Source organism: Mastomys coucha, unplaced genomic scaffold, assembly GCF_008632895.1.
Source record: "Mastomys coucha isolate ucsf_1 unplaced genomic scaffold, UCSF_Mcou_1 pScaffold1, whole genome shotgun sequence".
Taxonomy (NCBI): Eukaryota; Metazoa; Chordata; class Mammalia; order Rodentia; family Muridae; genus Mastomys; species Mastomys coucha.
The window spans coordinates 81,496,954-81,516,264 of NW_022196891.1; the positions used below are offsets into that span (position 1 = coordinate 81,496,954).

Here is a 19,311-nt window from a genome sequence, read left to right on the forward strand (position 1 = left end):
TCCTAGTCAGCCCACACACTGGAGTGTCCTAGTCAGCCCACACACTAGAGTGTCCTAGTCAGCCCACACACTGGAGTGTCCTAGTCAGCCAACACACTGGAGTGTCCTAGTCAGCCCACACACTGGAGTGTCCTAGTCACCCCACACACTGGAGTGGGAGGTGGTGCTTTTATATCAAGACACAGGACATCTGGGAAAGGGTGTCATGCCACAGTTGGCTTTTCCAACTTCTCTTATTGTTTCAGTGTTAGTCCCATCTGGAACATATTGATCACCAATGTGATTAATCATTAATCAATAATATTGATTAATATAGAAGAAACTAGCTTTAATTAATTAGTTAATTAATATTAATATTAATTATGTGGGTCCCTACAAAGTGATGTCACAAAGATAGAGTATCTGTGAACAGGATTATTCCCTTGATAAATGCCTCATGCACCTTGACTGTGGACTTCCTGGCCTTTAAGACTGTGAGACAGTACATTTCTATTCTTTATAAACTATTCAGTCTTGGGCATTTTGTTATGTTGGCACAAATATAATAGAAAAGCTTCCTATGTGCCCTCTTAGACCTGTGGGTTTCTTCCTACTGGTGCCATTGTCCTTAAGAGTCTCCTCACTTTAACCTGCAACAGGTGACAAGCTACAGCCTAACCAAGATGCCTCAGACAACAGACACATACTGCTCACCATTCTGAAGCCCATGGTGTGACTCAAACGTATTTGATCTTCTACCACATGGTCTGAAGGGTTCCCTCCATGGAGCCCCTACTGCACAGTGGCATGCTCTGAAGATGGGCCTCTGGGAAATTATGTTTAATTGGTGGCACATTGAGAGTGGGCCTGTGGGAGTAGATTGGTCTTTATAAGAAGAGCTTGAGACACTGTTTCCACTGGGTATGGACATGGGAGGAGCAACAGCTTTGGCACACCAGGAAGAGAGTCCTCATTGGAGAGTGCCGCTGTCAGGACCTTTTACCTTAGACTTCTCTGCCTGCAGAATCATGGGAAATAAGCTCCTATTGTATACATAACTTACTATATGGTATTTTAATAAGACAGTCTGAGCTAATGCAACTAGACAAATGAACTAACGTCAGCAAGGCTAGTTTCTTCTAGAAGTTTCTCCTCTTAGCTTGCCTGTGGCCAGTTTCTCTCTGTGCCTCCACATGATTTCCCCTCTGAGTATATTTGTGTCTTTCCTTGTTTCTTCTTATGAGGAATTTTGAATTCCTTTAGAATATTGCCTCTTTAAAAGAGAACCCTTTATCCAAACCTTGTCATACTCTGAGTTCTGGAGTTTGGAGTGTCAGCATGTGAGGAGGGACAACCCAGTTCAGGCCATGGTCAATTAGTGCACAGACTGTCTGCCTTTCATCTCACTGCCTCAATGGCAGACCCAGTTGTTGATTTCACAACTGTATAGGAGATGGTAGAAACACTTCCTAGATAAATAGACATTCATCAACATTAAATGCAAAACAAAATCGCTAGGGCTGGAGAGATGGCTCAGTGGTTAAGAGCACTGACTGCTGCTCTTCCAGAGGTTCTGAGTTTAATTCCCAGCAACCACATGGTGGCTCACAACCGTCTGTAATAGGATCCAATGTCCTCTTCTGGTGTGTCTGAAGACAGGGACAATGTACTCACATGCATAAAATAAATAAATATTAAAAAGTAAAATAAAATAAAATCACCATGGCCCACAAGGAGATAGGGATAGATGGTGGGACATTATAAATCCCTGCAGCACTGGGAATCTTCCGATGTGAGTTAGGACAAGGGTCAAGAGAGCGCACACGTTACTCATCTTCCTGGAATGTTTTCATTAAGAAATAGGAAAGCTGAGGAGATGGCTCAGTGTATAAAAATACTTACTCCGCCAAGACTGGCCACCTTAGTGCCATCTCCAGGATTCACATTGTGGAAAGGGCACACACCAACTCCTAAGAGTTGTACCCTGGCCTCCATTCACACACTGTGGCATGCACAAGCCTGTAGTTGCACACACACACATCACACATCACACACCACACACCACATAATAAGAACGGGTAAATGACATAATTTTTAAAGAAATCATTTGAACACATCTAAGCTGGGAGATGTTCCAAAATCTAAAGCATTGGTGGACCCAACATGATATCACAAACTGAAAATTCCACAGTTTATCTCATGAGATGGGTCCCAAGGACAATGCAAGTAAACTAAAAATACGGTACTAACTGTCTTCAGGTATAGGTGAGACATAACACACATTTCACAGCTCTACTTGGATCCCGCCCCTGAGATACCAAATTCTGTGCATCGAATACTCATCCCCAAATCCAAAACACTTCTGACCCCAAGCATTCTGGATAATGAATACTTAACCTATAGCCTATATATTTATTATCCAGTTAACTGCACTATTTATCTTCTATCTATCTATCTATGTATCTATCTATGTATCTATCTATCTATCTAGCGAGCCCTTTGTTTTTAATCTGTTCTGTGCTCTGGTCTACCTCGTGGTAACTATGTAAGCATCATGAAGGTGGGCACATCATGAAGGTGGGTTAGTAACATCTCAGGGCGTTTAAGAAGGGAACAACGGTAATGTCTAACACCCTTCACCCTTATTTCTGAGGGTGAGGCTAGGTACGGGTGCTCCTCTTAGTCTTACCCCCTCAGCAGGATTGAACATAAAGCCAAACTTCAGTCATCTTCAAATAATTCTCCCCTTTTTACTTCAACATTTTATTGCTCGCTTCAAGTAAATCTGTGTCCGCATTGAACATTGAACACACCAAAACCAAACCAAAAGTATTTACCTTCTACAGAATATGTGGTGGGCCACTTGATTGCTTTGCTTTTTTTCCTTTACACGTAGTCCCTTATCCCCAGACCCTGGATTTCTTTTAAAAATATTGCCAGAGACTGAGGGAAGAGACACAGCAAAATTTATTTATTCTTTGCTACTCAGAGCTTTGTCGCACACTCTTCCTGTCTGAAACAACCCTATCTTGTCATTTAGTCACTGGGGCACACATCTGTAAAAGCAATGCGTAGGAGGCTCAGTGAGAATGGCCACCCTGGGCTGTATAGTAAGTTCTGGCTAGCCCAAGATGTCGCCCTAAATAACTAAATTCTATTGAATAACTTGTTTTGAGAAAGAGCCTAGAGGTTGCCACTCTTCCTGTTAATGCCTCTACCCCCATAACCTTTCTGGAGGTGCCTATAACTGCTTTGCTCTGGTGAGCTTGATCAAAAGCCCCTCCTGGATAATGTTATCAACTGGGAAGGTCGGGGAGAGACACAGGCACTGCATTAGAGCCTGTCCCGCTACTCCATCATCAGCCCAGTGCAAAGAGACTAATTCTTCAGCCGTTGGTCAAAAAAGAAATGAGAAAGAGCTGAAGCAAGACAAACAGGCTGCTATTCCTGGGTACATAAAAATATACCTTTGGAAGTGGTTTAGCCAGGAAAAAAATATTTTTTAGCTCCCACCACAACATTTGTCAGTCTAATTTCTTCCTGAACAAACATCGCTCTGTTGGAGCACAGCGAGGCAAGTTTTTCCAGCTCAAAGGCTTTTTGTTTGCCGTGGAGGTCATCTATCCATGTGGCTTGTCATCTCTGGTCACTTGTTCCTCCAAGCTTAAAGCAAAGACATAAATCGTGCCCACATAATCCCTTCATTTTAAGAGAGGGGACACGGGGACATGTCAGAAGACGCTTAATTGCTGGGAAATGTCTTCGCCCCAGTTTTCTTTCTCGGGAGTCAGCTTACCCTACCACTGCCTTTATTCATGTGGGATATAATGTTATTTCATTTTCCTCTGGTCATCTTACATCCCAAGGGAGTGCTTGACTCATGATATAATTACATGCTCAGCCAGTTCCCACTAAGAGTCACTGCAGGCTGCCACTGCGCCCCACCCCCCAGCCCCTCCACCCGCCAATCCTCCACTCCCATGCCGAAGAGAGCAGAACTCTGCCAGAAAAATGGTGACACTTTTTGCACAACTGATAATTATTAGGTTTTCAGAGAGTGGTTTGCAATAGTCTCTGGCCCCTGGAGGTTAGTGACGCATTACAGAACCAGCCCAATTTGTGGTCTGTGGGTCTGGGCCAGTCCCGTCTGCCTCCGTGCTCTCTGGTGTTTCATGAAATGTTTCCTGGAGGACAGATTTTTAAATGTTTGAGAATCGAGGTTTATTTCACAGAAAATGGGAATGCTGGACTACCGCCATTAGAGATGTGTACAGCACAGTCACGTGTCATCAAAGGTTAAGTTGGGGCAATGGCAGAAACTCATAACCAATGACTGTGTCTTTCACACATTGTCTTAAACAGACCCAGGTCTGGGCTATGAAGTCCTGGCTTACATGCGGATATAAGAAGAGTATCTACTGCTGGTTGGATTTTGCATAAGGCACAAGTAAGAAGAAAGGTGATGGCGACCAACCTCACCTCTCGGAACTACTTTTGGGGACAGAATCCTTTTGAGAGTTTGCCCTAGTTAATTTTAACTGTTACCTTGATATGGCATAGAGTCATCTGAGAAGGATGGCCTCAGCTGAGGAATTTCCTACATCAGGTTGATCTGTCGGCATTTCTGTAGGGATTTGTCTTAATTGTCAATTGCTATAAGAGGCCACAGCCCACTGGGGGCGGTACCATTCCCTGAGAAGGTAGTTTGGTGCAATATAAGAATCTGGGAGAAAACCAGCAAGCTTGGTTCTGCTTCAAGCTCATGTTTGAGTTCCTTCCTTGACTACCCTCAACAAGGGACTGTGACCTGTGTCTGAACCAAACCCTGCCTCTCTTAAGTTCCTTTTGCTCAAAGTGTTTTATCATAGCAATAGGAAGGAAACCAGAATAAAGTCATAGTAATAGAGTCATATTAGAACTTCACTGTACTCCGTATTTTCTTATATTTCCCACCAACCCCGGCACTTCCTGTTGGATCCACTTTCTTTGATTTCCAAAATTTAATGGTTCAAATCCAAAATATTACTTCCTTGGGGAAGCCTATTTTGGTTTCCCTAACCTGGTGCACATGAATTGTGTTGATTTTTTAAAAACCCTACCCCATAGTTCCACAGTTCTTCCTTTTTTATTCTTTTCAAATTTTATACTTATTTTTACTAGCTTTAAATGTGTATCTTTCCAATGAACTGCAAATTCTGTGAGCAAAATCATACACACACATACAAATGTGTCAATGTGTCTTCATAAATGCATATTTTACTCCTAAATCTGAGATTTCACAAGCCCTTGGCACCAAGTTTTATGTGAAGATGTGATATTTAATCACTAATGTTATTAACATTATCACTGTCATTAATTGAATGATGTCATTAATTGAACTTCATTGAGTAGTCACTCAAGAAAGTTTCTCAGACTTTTGAGACATGTGACCATGCCTGCCTGCTTCCTCGGTGTTTGTCTATTATTCTCACAGATTTGGTTTCACATATGCCATAAAAGACCCAGAGTCCTTTCTAAAAACAAAACCCTAAGGAAAAAAGGCTAATATATTTTCCTGTCATTTTAATATTATGTCCTTCTAATGACCACAGAGCTGATCCAAATTGTGTCTTTCTCAGAAGATCCTAGGAACTTCACACTTGTAATAGGATTGGACCAAGATCGCCCAAGACGCTAGGTCAAAAATAGCCCATTTTCCACCCACTTTTCTTTTTCACCCAAAATGATCTCCCTGGAGAGAAATCTACTGGGTGACCTTATATTGCATCGAGATGAGCCATAGGGCCCAGTAGGAAAAGGGGTCAAACAGTCAGAAGCAGGGAACTGAGGACTAACTCCACTTCTCTTGGAGAAGGCTAGGTGTGAGTGACGGGGGTCTAGCTATCTGAGCATGGTGTCTTCTCACACTCTGCAGTCCCAACCGCCCTGTGCTAACTCCTAGTCAGTGTATCATATTGCCTTCCAAGCCTGAAAGAAAGGAATCCTGTGGAGTCTCTCCTCCAATTGGCTTCCAGGCTCCACTCCTAAGACTGCCTGGAGTCAGCTCTCCTGCCTACTCCTCAACCACTACCGAAAATGTTCTACTCTGAGAGGTGAGAGAGCTGAGCTTTCATCCCAGCTCCCACTCAGGAACTTGTGTATCTGAACAAGGATTCCACATCTTTGCATCTCGGTAACTGGACAATAAGGATAATGTTAACCTCCCCACATGGTTATTATGGTCATTTAAATAATATGGGTAGCGATTTTATTAATAACAATGTTTCCAAAAGCACAGAGCCTACTAACACTTTATAAGATCCCTGTATTCCCAAGCTCTGTTGAGTCGAAGGTACCCAGGATAGTTCATAAGCTGATCAAAATGTGAATTTTAATTTTGAGTCAATATCCAAAGTTGTCCTCTGACTTCTACATATGCACCATCATTTAGGCCCACATACATGAGACATTCATATACAAGAACACACAGAGAAGGGGGCAGAACATTTAAATAGTAATAAAATAAAGTGGATGTCAGTGTCAAATACATTTTTAAGTAGCACTCCTACCATTGGAAACATAGCTGAGAAAAAGGTCTCAGCGCTAAAGAGATTTTGGGTTAGTCCATGAGAGATCAGACAGATTACAGGTTATGAGTCAGGCAAAGCAAAGTGATTAGGACTGATCATCATGTGGACGGTCTGAAAAGCAAATGTCCCAATCATCACCGACAGCAGCCATCCCTGTGGCTAGAGCTAATGTAGAAATTTTCAGAGGGTATCGTATGGTGTGGTGGTTGTTACTTTCCGACTTTTCTGTGTAACGAGCAGCTTGAAAACTCAGGGTCTAAAGGAAACTGATTCGTTCTGGTTTACCGTTGCCTGGATTGAGCATGATGTCCCTGGAGGGCTTGTCCAGGACTACTCCTAAACCTCGGTCAGCTGGAGAGTCAGCGAGGCCAGCCCCTGCTGAAGACTGTAGATAGAGAACTTGGTTCTCTTTTCTGTGACCTTAAGTCCTGTGTTGAGCTGCTCTGCTGTCCTTACGTGGAGGTCTCAGAGCAACATTCCAAGAGGGTGAAAGTGGAAGGCAGAGTAGAGTCTCTTGGGACTCGGGCTACACAACGCACAAGATATTATTTCCATCTCAGATGCCTAGTCCAGATGAGGGGCAGGGAGGGAAGTGGGAAAGTCACATGGCAGAGAGGCAGGTACACTACGGGGAGAACTGGTCACCATTAAGAAGCTTGGTAGAGCTTATTTTTAAATTATATATGCATAAATTTCCCACATTGCTATGTCATTCAGCTGTTGGGGGTGGGTAAAAACATTTGGGAACATTAGTAACTAATAGAGACCTAGAACAGAGCATGGTATCAATAAAGAACTTATAGTATCTGATAATGTAAACTATCAAGTCAGAATCTCATACAAAATTGCCCAGAATGCACTTGGGTAAAAGACTGAACCAATCAGTGAAAATCGATTCAAGAAAGACACATATAATAAAGTCATTATGCAAAACCACCAAGACTTCTGTAACTAAGTTCCAAGTGTGTAAGACGCTAGAAGAAAGCAGAGTGGACCGCAATAGGGAAGTTGTATGAACTGCTTGTGAAGATCATAGGCAACACTTATGTAGGATAGTGCAAGAATATACTTTAAAAGAGATTGGGCCATATGCTACCATTCCACAGTCCTGAAGGCTAAGATCCTATGGATCAAAACCCTTAGCATCTAACATTTCTAGACTCTAAAATACCAAAAGATGAAAATTCAAAGGAGTATTTCTGGGAAAAATAACTTTACAAAGTGTTTAAGAGGCATTTATTTATACTTGTATTAATATTTTGTGATGTTACCATATATTTACATATATGTATATATATACACACATATATATACATATATATAATTATACTCTGTTATTTGCTCTCCTCCTACCCTTCCCCATTCCCTCTCTTCCCATCTTGCTGGGCCACTCCCCAGGAATCATGCCTTCTGCTTTCATGAGGTATGTAAGCTGTTAGCTTCTCTTGTTCTCTCTTCCCTTTCCCATTGGAGACCTTCCTCTCTTCTATATACGTGTATATCTATATATGCATATCTTCTGCACATACATGCACACACACACACACACACACACAAATCTCGAGTCTGTGTATAAGAGAAACATAAATTAATCTGAGCTGGCTCACTTAGTACAATGATCCCCAGACCCATCCATTTTCCTGAAATGTCATAATTTTATTTTATTTTTTACAGCTGAATCAACCTCCATTATGTATTTAGGCACCATATTTGTTTATCTTTTCTTCTTTTGAAGGACATCTAGGCTAGTCTCAAATCTTGGTCTCTTAGTCACTTTCCTCATTGCTGTGACAAGGTACCTGAGAACAGTAACTTAGTGAAGACAGAGCTTATTCTTGGCTCACAGTCTGACTTACAGTCCACGGTGGAGGTGGCATGAAGCGGGGGCTGTGAGGCAGCTCATCCCATAGTAGGTCCTATGGCATCTATATTCTGGAAACAGCACGAGATGAATACTGGTACTCACCTTACTTTCTCCTTTTCCTTCAGTCTTAGAGTCCACCCCCTGGTGTACAAACCACCTAAATTCAGGGTGGGCCTTCCCATCTCCAGCCAATCAAAAAGCTCCCTCATGGACAGCCAGAGGCTTGTCTCCTAGATGGTTCTAGAGCCTGTCAAGCTGTCAATCACCCTTAACCCTTCACAATTAGTTATTGTGAGTAGTGTTTCAATGAGCTGGGACATGCAAATCTTTCTGTAGAATTCTGATTCAGAATCCTTTGGGTAAACATCCAGGAGTGGTATAGATGGATCATACAACCATTCTATTTTTCAGATTTTGGAGGAACCTCCATATTGATGTCCACAGTGGCTATATATCCGTTTACACTCCTCCCATTTATATGGATTCCTCCCATCATATTCTTGTCAGCATTTGATGTTAGCTTCATCAGTGTTGGATATTCTACCTGGGATGAGATAGGCTCTCAAGGCAGTCATAATTTGCATTTTCCGGGTGGCTAAGGACGTTGGATACTTTTTCAAATAGTAATCGGCCACGTCTGTTTCTGCCCTTGAGAACTGTCCATTCATTCAGTAGACCGTTTGCTGACTGAACTGGTATGTTTCAGTCCTTAGTGTTGAGAGTTCTCTGTTGCTTCTAAATATTAACCCCCTGTGGAACGCACGGCTGGCCAAGAACTTGCTCCTGCTCTGAAGGCTGTCTCCTCAGACGGCTGACTTTTTTTCATGGTAGAGAAAACTGTTGGTTCCAGTTTGCTCTCTCTGCATCATTCTTGCACTTGAAGGTGTGATTTCTCAGCTTCCTATTCTTGCAGCTATGCCTGCTTGCTGCCATGTCTCCCACCATGCTGGACTCTTATCGTCCTGGAACCGTAAGTTCAAATAAAGTCCTGTGAGCTGCTTCTAGTCACGGTGTTTTATCACTGTAACAGAAAAGTAACTAAAACAGATGGTAACTAAGTGTGTGTGTGTGTGTGTGTGTGTATGTGTGTGTGTGTGTGTGTGTGTGTGTAAACATATATATACGCTTTCTAAAAATCACAGCATATACCACTAAAATGGCAAATTCTTTTGTATTTACAATAGCAAATATTTAGCAAGGGTATGAAAGAACTGAAATCTTCATACACTGGGAATGTATTAGATGTAAAATTATACAACTATCTTGAACAGGATTTATTTACATATTTATTTATAATAGCAGACATATCACCTCTTGCATTTTTCTAAGAGAAATAAAACCACACAATCATGTATTAAATAGTGTTTTCATTAACAGCAGATCACATACACAATAATAACAATAAAATTGTTGGCCAGTGACAGCACAGCCACTTTAATATGTGCTGTGTGCCCAGTGATGTTTACATAGTGACTAAATTACCTAGTGACACTTTTCTCAAAGAATATCCCTGTTGTTCAATGTTGCATGAATGTGTGTTTGCACAACTTTTGCACATGAATGTTTACAGAAGCCATATATATATATATATATATATATACATATGTATATGTATGATACTAAATTAAGATATGAATAGATAAATAAATTCTTATACAGTTCATATATTGGAATACAACTCAACAACATAAGAAAACTAACTCCCAATATATAAAACACAGATAAATGTCAAAACAACTCTATGAATTGAACAAAGACAGTTTTCAAAGACACTGTATCCTATGCCTACATTCATACAAAACTCCAGAAAATGGCATCTACCCTCTATCAGAAGACCATGGGTTAAGTACATTAGTTTTTTTCTCATGTGATGAAACAAAATATCTAACCAAGCAACTCAAGGAAAGGAGAGTTTATTTAGAGTATAAAATCCTTTGTGGTAGAAGGCATTTGGCAGTGGTATCCACATTGCGTCCATAGTCTGGCAGCAGATGCTAATGATCACACCCAGCTGGCTTCTCCTTTTTCCGTTTTTGTTCAGTCTAAGGTCCCAGCCCATGCAACAACAGCATCATTCAGGGTTGTTTGTCCCTCCTCAGTTTAACCTTTATGGACACTCCCTAAAACACACATACAAACCTGTCTCATAGGTAATCCCCAACCCAGTCAAGTTGACAATAAAAATATTAGTCATTATAGGAACTTCTCTTGTCCAACATGTTACTTTTAAACTATACCATTTCATTCCTGGTCTCCAAAGGCTCCTGAACATCTACAAAATGCAGTTAGTCCAATTTCCCAAGGCTTTGTAACCATCTTAACACTGTAAAAAGCCTCTAAATCCCTCAAGACAAACTGCTTTCTAAGAGCCCTGACAATCTTTAAAAAACAAAAACCAACCAACACACCAAGTCATCTGCCACCATATCCAATACCACAGAATACACATTCCCATTCCTAAAAGGAATAATGGATTCTTATCAAGGAAAGATTAGAATTAAGTAAGACCCAAATCCAACTGGGAAGAGACCAAATACTGAAGCTCCATGCACAACATCGAGAGGTACTGATGGCTTTATCTAGGTCCAATAGGAATTCGATAGCCCTGTCCCTCCAGCTTGCATTGAGCACATGAGACCTCCAGTTGGCTCCATTCAGCCCAGCAGTAGTGGCACACACCTTTAATCTCAGCATTTGGGAGGCAGAGTCAGGTGGATTTCTGAGTTCCAGACCAGCCTGGTCTACAGAGTGAGTTCCAGGACAGGCAGGGTTACACAGAGAAAGCCCGTCTTGAAAAACAAACAACAACATCAAACAAACAAAAACAGCAACTACAACTTTACTTGATGTATACCTCGTGGTTTTGGCTCCTCTTTTATTCTGGGGACTTTGTTGATCCTTAGGCCTCACTTTCACAGTTATACATATAGCTCACTCAGGGGCTCTCTGCAGGAGCTCTGGCGCTGTGCACATATGCCTGGCCTCAGAGATCTTCTGTAACTTGGATGCAGATCTCTATGACCTAGTAACTCTAACATTTCACATGCCTGGAAAAGCAGCTCCGTGTAGATGATGACAAATCCTGCCACCAGCTTGATGTACCTTGGCCTTCGTGCATCACATCTGCAATTCTATTTTTTAAAAAGCATGAACAAAACCTATTTGTGAAACCGTAGTTGAGTGAGGAGCTACTTGAGGGTCACAACTCTCAACTCCACTAAGTAACAAACAGGTGGGCTGGAGAGTAGAAACAATTGTACCTTCAAAACAACTTCTCCAGGGCTGTGTGGATCAAAGAACGAAATGTTACCTAAGACTCTGTGAGATGTGTTTTGGAATGGGAAATTGAAGATTTTAGAGGAACTGGAACTGTGATGAAGTAAATAGTTCAAATCTAAAAAATCACAGAATAAAAACAATAGGGTGAAAGTAAAGTGGACTCCAAAAATTTTGATCTCAATTTCTTTACATATGTACCATGGAGCAGGATTGCCAGATTGTGTGAGTGGTGTGTGTGTGTGTGTGTGTGTGTGTGTGTGTGTGTTATTTCCATACACCTATCCAGAGTGACTATATTAGTTTTGTTTCTATCAGTAGTGTACAAGAATTCTCTTTTCTTCACATTACCTTCTACCTTTGTTCTGTTAGTTGTTGTTGTTGCCGTCGTCTTTGTGTCTGTGTGTGTGTGTGTGTGTGTGTGTGTGTGTGTGCGTGCACACACACGCGCATGTGGTAATATCCATCCTAACTGGAGTTACATGACATCATTGTATCTTTGATTTAAATTTATCTAGTGAAACTGAATGATAATGAAACTGAATGTGTGTGTGTGTGTGTGTGAATATATACATTCTGTATGACTAGATCATTATGTGCAATGTACACATAAAAGAAGATACTATGATTCATTGTACCAAGGATATACAAACATTATATGTTGGTTACATTTTAATATCTTCAAATTAATGTGAAGTTGGTAGACTCTACAGGGAATGAAGAGACTGGTTTTTAAGGGAACCTTTACATCACCTTTAACCTTAGCCTTTTATATCCAAGGGAAGATGGACACGAGGCTACTTTAACTGAACATTTCATGTTTCCATAGCTTGAAATGATGTGGGAGCTGGTGGGATTCCATGGGACCCTGGAGAAAGAAGCAGAGGTAAGCCTTCCGGCTTCTTGCATGTTTCTACCCCAGCACTCTGTATTAGTTATTGTGTCTCTGGGACCACAGTACCTGATCAAAACAACTTAAGGCAGCGATGCTTCCCTCTGGCTCACACTTTCAGAGTGTTTCAGCCAGTCATGACAGAGAAGGCGGGGCAGCAGGCACACAGCAGCAGCTCATAGCAGGCAGGCAGGGAGTAGCCTGCAGCAGGCTCTGTTTGCAGCACAGAGGACCTGTGATGAAGCCTAACAGTCATAGCCTCATCCTCTGACACTGTAAGCGAGCCCCACTTAAATGCTTTCTTTATAAGTTGCCTTGGTCATAGTGCCTCTTCATAGCCATAGAACAGTGACCATAACAACATGCAAATTCACACTCACCACGGAGGGATCTGCTACCTTCTCTCAGTTCAGCCCACTTTTATCCAATCAGTGTGCGCTTCTGTCCTTCCATGAAACTCCCCATTCCAGGAATCCTGTCCCCACTCAAAGAAAGGAATGAGCTTTCTCAGGGTGCTCAGACTGAAGTGGCAGAAGTGTATAAGGGTGGGTCTCCATTATCCCATAGGGTAGTACATCCAAGAGGAGCTACTGCTCAGCTCGGCTTCTGCATGCCTCACTGCATAGCTTCATAGAAGCCCCTTAGAAGCATGCAACTGATGCTGGGTTCTCTAGGTCAGGGCCTGTTTCTGAGAGCTTGCCTGATCTTATGTTTGCCTTTGAAATGCATTTCTCACAACTGACTCACAGAAGAGAAAGAAAAGGATTGGGGATATAAAAGGTGCGCTGAATCACTTAGATGGCTTGACTCTGATCAACCTTGCAGTTAGTCCCTGAAGACAGAAGAAAAGGAGGATGGGGACAGGATGGAGGGGGATGAGGCAGGAAGGGGGGGTGGGAAGAAGGGAGGGGGAGGGAGCAGAAGGGAAGGGAGAGGGCTGGAGGGAGAGGGAGGGCCAGGAGGGAGGAGGAAAGAGCAAGAGGGAGGATGAGGCAGGAGGGAGGAGGAGGGGCAGCAGGGAGGGGAAGGGGGCAGAGGAGAGGGGAGGGGGCAGGAGAAGGGAGAGGGCAGAAGGGAGGGAGAGGGGGCAGGAGGGAGGGGGAGAGAGCAGGAGGGCAGAAGGGAGCAGAAGGGAGGTAGAGAGGGTAGGTGGGAGGGGGAGGGGGCAGGAGGCAGGCAGTTCCTTTCTTAGTCCCTTACCAGGAAGCTGCATGGAAAGTCTGACTTAAACCCTGAATGTGTCGAGTTATCAGGACAAATGTAGAATGAAGTCTCCACACTGCCCTACTTGAAAACTCAGCTCTCAGGAGCCCTGCTCAGTCACCGCTCACTTGTGGACCAAACCTAGCTCTTCCCAACACTGGGGCTGCTCTGGCTGCAAGATATCAGGAAAACTGATACCTTGCCTGACTGAAGATGGCTTTTATGTCACTCCTGCAACCAGAGCTGACATTTTAGAGAACACTCTGGTAAGATCCAGTTCATTCAGACAAGGATATGAGTTTCTACTATCCAGAAATAAATTAAAACTGAAGTCAAATGTGTTCATAACTTCCTTCCCCTTCCTTCCCTTTGTGTGTGTGTGTGTGTGTGTGTGTGTGTGTGTGTATGTGTGTATATGTGTGTGTATGTGTGTGTGTGTGTGTTTGTGTGTGTGTGTATGTGTATGTGTATATGTGTGTGTATGTATGTGTGTGTGTGAGAGAGGGGGGGGCGTACAAATGTGAAGACTTATGTACTCATGCAGAAGGAATAGCAGGAGATGTCAAGGGTCCTTCTTTATCACTTCCCACCTTATCCCCTTGAGACAGATCTGTCTCACTGAACATGGGGCTAAGATGGCAGCCAGTGAGTCCATGTATTCTCCTTATCTCCACCCCTCTTCTTGATGTTGGAGTTACAGGAGCAAAAGGACCACACTCAGCTTCTGATGTGGGTCCAGGAGACTTGAACTCAGGCCCCAGTGTTGTGCAGCAAGCACTTCTACTGACGGTGGTGTCTCTGCAGCTCCCCAGCTTGCTTGTGTTCTGTCAGAACTCCATGCTACGTTATGCCTGGCCTCATCATTCCTCTCGGTCCTCCCACTGAAAGCTTCAACTGCTCTAAGGAAAGCAGCAGCCAGCTTAACTCATCTCCTCGTCTTGCACAATCTCTGTCATTTAATGTCCCGTGGAAGAGTATCAAGCACAGAACAAACTGGGGAAGACGCTTACAGAGGCCACAAAATCCATGTCATAACTCAAGCCATTCCTGGCCTCCAAACGCACTTGCTTGGAAGGAAGCAGCTTTTCAGAACACAGAAAACTGGCTCTTTACTCTTCAAATTTATTTTGTTTTTATTGACTTGAACTTGGAAGCCAGAAAAGGAGGAAGAAGAGAAAGAAGAGGAGGAGGATGGGGAGGAAGAGGAGGAGGAAGAGGAAGAGGAGGAGGAGGAGGGGAGGTTGAGAAGTGGAGGCAGAACTTTAGATGCTGAGCATCTAAACGGCACAGACATTAGAGACTGGTGTGCCAGGATCAATGGAGAAATATGGCAGAAAGAAGAAAAATGAAAACACATTTAAAAACGAAAATATGTCTCGCAAGCAATCTCTTTACTTAGCCGAAGCCGCAACTTTATGACTTTCTCAGTAAAGACAGAAGTGTATTTTTTAATTCTCTCATTCCTTTGGGGCATTAGAGCCAAACCATAAAGCAGTGGGCTGTCAATCAGTCATAAAAAGCTTAACAGATGATGACACAGCTGACAGGAATATGATCTATAACCACGTTTTTAAACCCTAGACTAATTCTTAATTCTCCAAACTCCCTAAAACAAAAGGAGCCCGCTGGAAGTCAGGGAAGAGTTAACATCCCAGAAAGGCAAGGGGACTACTTTGTGTAGGTTTCCAGATCCCGAACCCATCCAGGCTGAATATAACACAAAAAAATCTGTGTTTGCGAAGCTCTTGTCCACCAGTTAATCAAAGCCCTGGAAACTCAAGGAAGCCTGTGTTTATGGAAATCTGGCGTTTCTGTAAAGTTTTCAATGAGGGCTAAATAGAGCAGTTCATCTCATTTTGAAACTAATGGTTCCTGCCAAGTGGTTTTCCAATGCTCGGTTCTGGCTCGGTCAGCATTTAGGAATTCATTTATGAGTTGGGCTCTGGAATTCATATTTATGTCTGCAACTCACTCGTTTGCTCCTGATAGGTCTCTGAGAAGAGATTGTAATCAATTTACCAAGCCCAGACTTCAGGAAATTTTCATATCCACAAAAGAAGCTCTGGTTTGGAACTTTGTCCAGTGTCTGCGCCCAGCCTTCCTCCTGTACGCATGCGCAACTCTGCATCCAGCCTGTGCTTATTCGTGCCTCTTTCCCCGGAGCCTAGTTCTTTGCATACAGCTTTACTGAACACACTGGCATTCGCTTCCCTTGGTTCACTGGCCAGTGGTTTATAAGATGGCAGAGTATATGTGTGGTTTGTCACCTTGGAAGGTTTCATGTTGTCTCTGGGAGGAAGTAGCAACAGCCCTGACAATTATTCATACAATTTGTGTTTAAAAATTTACCTTCTCAATATTGTTTCAGGAAATTAGAATTTAAGGTTGTGTTTGCTGTGTGTGTGTGTGTGCGCGCGCGCACGCATGTGTGTATCTATGTGTCTATGTATCTATGTCTGTGTGTGTCGGTGTGTGTGCCTGTGTGTGTGTTTGTATGTGTGTCTGTGTGTGATGTGTGTGCGTGTCTGTGTGTGATGTGTGTATGTGTCTGTGTGTGATGTGTGTGTGTCAGTGTATGGTGTGTGTATAGTGCACCCATACCTATTTTCTTTTCAGTGTTATAATTCCACACTTTAGTATTTTGAAAAGCAAACAGAAAGCTTTGAGCAGCTTTTCAATGTAACCATAAATTTACTACTTAAAAAAAATATATCCCTTTGAAGAAGTCATCAAATAAATTAGCCAAGTTGGAAAAGCGCCTGTAGTTTGTGTTGGCTTTGGGTCTTAGGGAGCCCCCTTAATAAACAACATCCAGTGAACTCAAGCAGTAACAATGTAATTTCAATGATTAATCAAGTGTTAAAACTAGTTTAACCTCTCCCGTTTTACAAACTCTCCATCACCCTGACTAAACTAATAGAGGAATAAGACACCCATCTGGAAATCTCATCTGAAATATTAGATTGGGAATCTAAAATTCAGCCAAATAGTGTGGCTTGTAGGGATATCCTGTCGGATAATAAATTGCATTAATCTTACTTAAATTTTCCATCTAAATCATGTCCTGAAGTCGTATTAGTATGAGGGGAAAAAAATGCCTTACTTTAATGCATTGTGCTACTGAAAACGATATTAAAAGGAGGGAGGAGGGGAGAGCTTTCCTTTCTTGTTTTGACCCTGCTTGATTTTCCACCATTTAAGAAAAAAAAAAAGCCCACATGAAATTTCAGGATTCTTCTAGACCAACGGAGGCCCCTTAAGCCACCATCAGCTCTGCCTGGACACCAACAGGAAATAATGCTAATCACTTTCAGGAACTTTGAGGAACTTTCCTCTAATTTATATGTTTCTTCCCCATTGGTGAACTCTGAGTCACAGTGGCTCATGGCAATTTGGTCTTTGTTGTTGTTTCCTGTGTATGTGTGTGTGTGTGTGTCTGTGTGTGTGTGACTATGTGTGTCTGTGTGTGTGTATGCCTGTGTGTGTGTCTGTGTGTGTATCTGTGTGTGTCTCTGTGTGTCTGTCTGTGTGTGTCTATCTGTGTGTGTGTATCTGTGTGTATGGGTGCCTGTGTGTGTGTGTATGTCTGTGTGTGTGTATGTGTGTATGTGTCTGTATGTGTGTATGTGTGTCTATGTGTGTGTGTGTCTGTGTGTATTTGTCTGTATGTGTGTGTATGTCTGTGTGTGTCTGTGTGTGTGTGTCTGTATGTGTGTATGTGTGTCTGTGTGTGTGTCTATGTGTGTGTGTGTGTGTCTGTGTGTGTCTGTGTGTGTGTCTGTGTATGTCTGTGTGTGTCTGTGTGTGTCTGTGTGTGTCTGTGTGTGTCTGTCTGTGTGTGTGTCTGTGTGTGTGTCTGTGTGTGTGTCTGTGTGTGTGTCTGTATCTGTGTGTTGGGGGGTTATGCTTTCGCGCCTTCTCTTAACTTTCACACTTTCAGAACTGAAGCACACATCTTCCTAAAGATGTTCACTATGAATCTATTATTCTTTCTATTTTTAATAGAGAACAGTAATCTATGCCAACACATTTCAAGTACTTTCTTATAGCTACCAGAAGGGAAGGGCCTCACTGTGGCTTTCTTTCAGCTCTGAGAAAGAACTCAACTGGCCCTGGAGCCCCTTGTGGTTCTGACCCACTGTCTGCCACTTACCGCCTGCTGTAAAGATGAAGAGCATTAGAAGGTGTTAGAATAATGTTGACTCAACGTTAAACCCACAAGTCCTAGGAAATACTGACTCACCTCTGTTGCTTGGGAGATGTCTGCTCTGTTGGAATTTATAGAGAGAGAAGGGTCCTAGGGCAAAGTCTACTACCATCATCCCCAGGCCCTTGGAAAGAGCCAAGAAGAGAGAGGTGTCACCCATCAGAAGACAGTGTCCCGTGACCTTTTATGTCCATCTCTAGACTGATGCTCACAGCACTATCTCTGTGGTTATCTGCAGAGGAGGAAGTAAGAGTTACATAGTTCAGCCCCTTGTTAGTGAGTCCTAGTAAGGGGTAGTGTGAGGACCAGAGCTGAGGTCTCCAGTCTACAGACAGCCCCAATGACAGGTGCGAGTATTAAGTAGGTCTACTTCCAGACTTCTGTAGATGTTCTAGGGGCCCCTTGAGTCCAGCCTGTCACACTCCCAAATGAGCGGTGAGCACTGTAAACTCAACCACCAAAGCTACCAGGCTTGTGTTTATTCTCTCCATCCTCTCACAGTTCCTCCCTGTCTCCAAAACTGAATCCTCAGAGGTTTACATGAGAACTACCCACCTCTCCTCTCCATTCCACTATATAGTACCCTATCAAGTCATCAGAGCCTCTCTATGAACAGACTCTTAACAATTAGCAGCCATCACCTTCACCTGACCCCTTTCTCCTACTGGAAAGGTTACTCTAAAATCACACTGTGTTGATCCCCCTCCTCCCACCCCCTACCAAGCCCCCATCACCCACAGAAGCAAGACCTGCTGAAGCAACTCCTGCTGTAGACTTCCCAGACTTCCTTGCTGTATATGCAGGCTTCCCTAAGGAGTGAGACTTATGGGCTCCTTACAGAGTCCACCCTGCCTGCTGCCCTGCACAAGGCCAGGTTGAACCCTGAGCTCTAGACTTCACCTGAAGGCCGGCATGTCTTCAAGCATGTTGAAAATGATCCCTCTGCTTATCTCCGACCGGCCGAGCATCTTCAACGCAGGACCAGTTTCTACCTGCCTCTGTCTACCAACACCTAACTAGTGTCTACTGACTCAGCCACCAATTCTGCTGCACACTTTCGGGTCCAACCTAAAACTCTTGGGCAAAGCAGAGAAATTGTCGTTCTCCCTGAGGGGATTTTAGCTGGACTGCTTATTCCACGGTTTCGTTTCCCTTCCCTTCCCACAACCCTTTGTTCCTTCCTCCTTAACTTGGTGTGTGAGCCACACCAACTAAAGTGTGCTGTCCGCTCCCTCTTCTGAACACTCAAATAGTTCTTACCTCTGCTAGTCCAGTGCTGATCTCCCACAATGCCTTTCGTCTTAGCTCCGCCCCACCACCG

General features: G+C 43.1%; 1 long non-coding RNA gene across 2 annotated transcripts; it reads right to left on the minus strand.

Annotated features, from left to right (window-relative positions):
- Window positions 1-9,076: 9,076 nt before the first annotated feature.
- On the minus strand, window positions 9,077-19,058 carry LOC116071649. 2 transcript variants are annotated; one of them, XR_004111054.1, is made up of 3 exons: window positions 18,891-19,058; window positions 18,027-18,222; window positions 9,077-9,374 (listed from the first exon to the last, which is right to left on the minus strand). It is a non-coding gene; the product is annotated as an uncharacterized LOC116071649 (long non-coding RNA). The 2 variants fall into 2 exon arrangements; XR_004111049.1 differs by lacking the exon at window positions 9,077-9,374 and adding an exon at window positions 11,932-12,556.
- Window positions 19,059-19,311: the final 253 nt, after the last annotated feature.